This window comes from Cynara cardunculus, unplaced genomic scaffold (assembly GCF_001531365.2).
Source record: "Cynara cardunculus var. scolymus isolate 2C unplaced genomic scaffold, CcrdV1 Un_Scaffold_3410, whole genome shotgun sequence".
NCBI lineage: Eukaryota > Viridiplantae > Streptophyta > Magnoliopsida > Asterales > Asteraceae > Cynara > Cynara cardunculus.
Window position 1 is genome coordinate 1 of NW_020201466.1, and position 2,726 is coordinate 2,726.

A 2,726-nucleotide genomic window follows, 5' to 3' on the forward strand; every position below is an offset into this window, starting at 1 on the left:
GTTAGTTTGGTCGAAAAATTTCTAGAGATTCCGGCAGTTGCTTAGAAAGTCCGGTTCCGACCCGTAATTATCTGAAATGTCCTATACAGTACCAAATGCTCTAATTTATACCTAATTTATATAAAACACCAAGTTTTAGTGTTTTAAATATAAAACCTTTTTATTTAAATGAATTTAGCCATCATGGGTTTTTAATTTGAAGAAAAATGTCAAAATTGAGAAAAATGGCATGTTAGCATTTTGGGCTTTAGTTTTTATAAAAAAAAAATATTAAGAAGATGGGCTTGGGCTCTCCATGGCCGCCCCCCCCCCCCCCTTTTTCCCTCCCTTAATCCACATATAAATACTTTAGCTTTTCATCATTTCCTCATTTGCATCCTATCAAATTTAAACTCCTTCTCCCTCCCTCTCTCTAAAACTCAAGAGTCATCTTCATCCTCCATCCATTCAGCCGAATTCTTCCTATCTTGTTCATCAAAATAGCAAGGGATTTGAAGATAATACATCCCTCACATCAACAATCAAGGTAACATCTTCATCTCCCTCTTTATCTTGCAAATTTTGGGAGAAAAACCCACTTTTTATGCATTTCTATCTATTGTCTTCTAACCTTTGAAAATTCTGAGTTTTAAGAAGAGATTACATACCAAAAGCATGTAAAAATGTTCATATGATGGTGGTAATCTATGACCCAAACATTAGAACTCAAAAAGGTAGGTAGAATCATGATTTTATGTTAAGTTTGATTCTTAAAAATGGCATTTTTATATGCTGACATATTAGGTGCATGTGCATAAATCGTCTATATCTTGAAAATAATATGTTCAAATGTTATGAGTCTTCTTCTAAAAGTTTATTTATTGAGTTGGGGTTGTAATCCAATTGGTCTCACTCAAAAACATTGAGTTTTGACTTCCCAAATACTCAAAACATTATATATGTGCATCAGAGAGTTTTTCAGTAGGTAAATCCTACTTTAAACAGCCATAACTCTCTAGATAATCATTCAAAATCATTGATTTTTCTTCTGAAAGTTAATTTAATGAGTTACCTTTCAAATTCCACTGATATCATTCAAAACTGTTGTGATTTGAGGTTTTAACTACTCAAAACAAAGTGAGCATGCAATCTGTCCGAATCTGACAGATTTGTATATGTATGTTCCAATGACCATATCTCTTTCAAAACTCGATGAAAAAGGATGATTCTTCCTTTGAGAGTTAACTATATGAGTTATCTTCTGCATGCAAGTGGAATCACATGAAAATATGGAGTTTCGTTCTCCAAACACCTAAAACACTTTAGGTGTGCAAACCGTGAAACCACCAGTAGGTAACTCCTAATTTATATGCTAATATCTCTTTATTTAATTTCTCTTAGTGTATGATTCTTCTTCTGAAATGTTCTTTTATGAGTTAGAGTTCATATGAACCCAGTTTCACTCAAATATACGAAGTTTTGAGGCATTAACCAATTTAATTAAGTTAAGTGTGCAATCTGTCAACTAATGACAGATGTGTRCATGTAAYTTTATGGTGCCATATCTTCCTCTCAACTCATCCAAAATGAGTGATTCTTAGTTTAAAAGTTTAATTTAAGTGTTAAGTTTATAATCCAACTTGAATTTCTGCAGAACACTTAGTAGAACTCTTTAAATGAGTATTTTACTAACGTGGTATAATCTGCCATATTAGTTGTGATATGATGTATTGCATAAATTATTTGAATCATTATTACATGTCCAAAATGTATGAAATTTTGCCACAATGACCATAACTCAGTGCTATATCTCATATAAAAAGATWGGAAACTATCTCATTTTAGAAATCTCTTTAAATTGATCATTTTATGTATCATTAGTTTCTGCCCAAAAATGAGATTTTGGGATTATTTGATTTTATAAAATTTTGATCTTTTTATTGGACTATAGCATTACTTCCGGTATAAATTAATATATTAACGAGCATATGGACATTATGTATATTTGGACTATAGATAATCAAGTTGGACATAAGTAGACACTAATGGACTTAGGACTTATTAATCCCCATAAGTAGTTTTAAACCCATTAGTGATAGTTTTGGATATTCCTCATTGATAGGGAATCGTTAAGCTCGTGTGGTGAACGGATCGTATCTTTAAATTGCGGAGCTTTGCAAAAGAGTGAGTTTTCACAGCCCCTTTTTACTATTTTCGCGTTTTTGGGGKAAARGCATGTATAAAAATAGTGATGATTTGCATGCAATATTCAATGTGTTTAACTGTGGATCAAATTGATTTTTATGAATTTATGCTTTGAAATGAAATTGTGAATACGAGCACTAACACTTTGTACACTAGTATTAGTTGTGTTTGGGTTAATTGAAAAGTCCCATTGGTTACACTACTTATTAACTCGTATGAGCCGATAGTTTAAGTGGATAGCGCTATTTGGATTGACAATTCGACCTTCTGCTGGTGAGTAGGGGTGCATTTAACTAAAACAAGAGTTCTACACATGTGGGGTTTAGTCCCACCACTGATGTAGTCCTGTGTGAGTTCTACACATGTGGGGTTTAGTCCCACCGCTGAGGTAGTTTGGTATGAGTTCTACACATGTGGGGTTTAGTCCCACCGCTGAGGTAGTTTGGTATGAGTTCTACACATGTGGGGTTTAGTCCCACCATTGAGGTAGTTCGGTATGAGTTCTACACATGTGGGGTTTAGTCCCACCGCTGAGGTAGTTC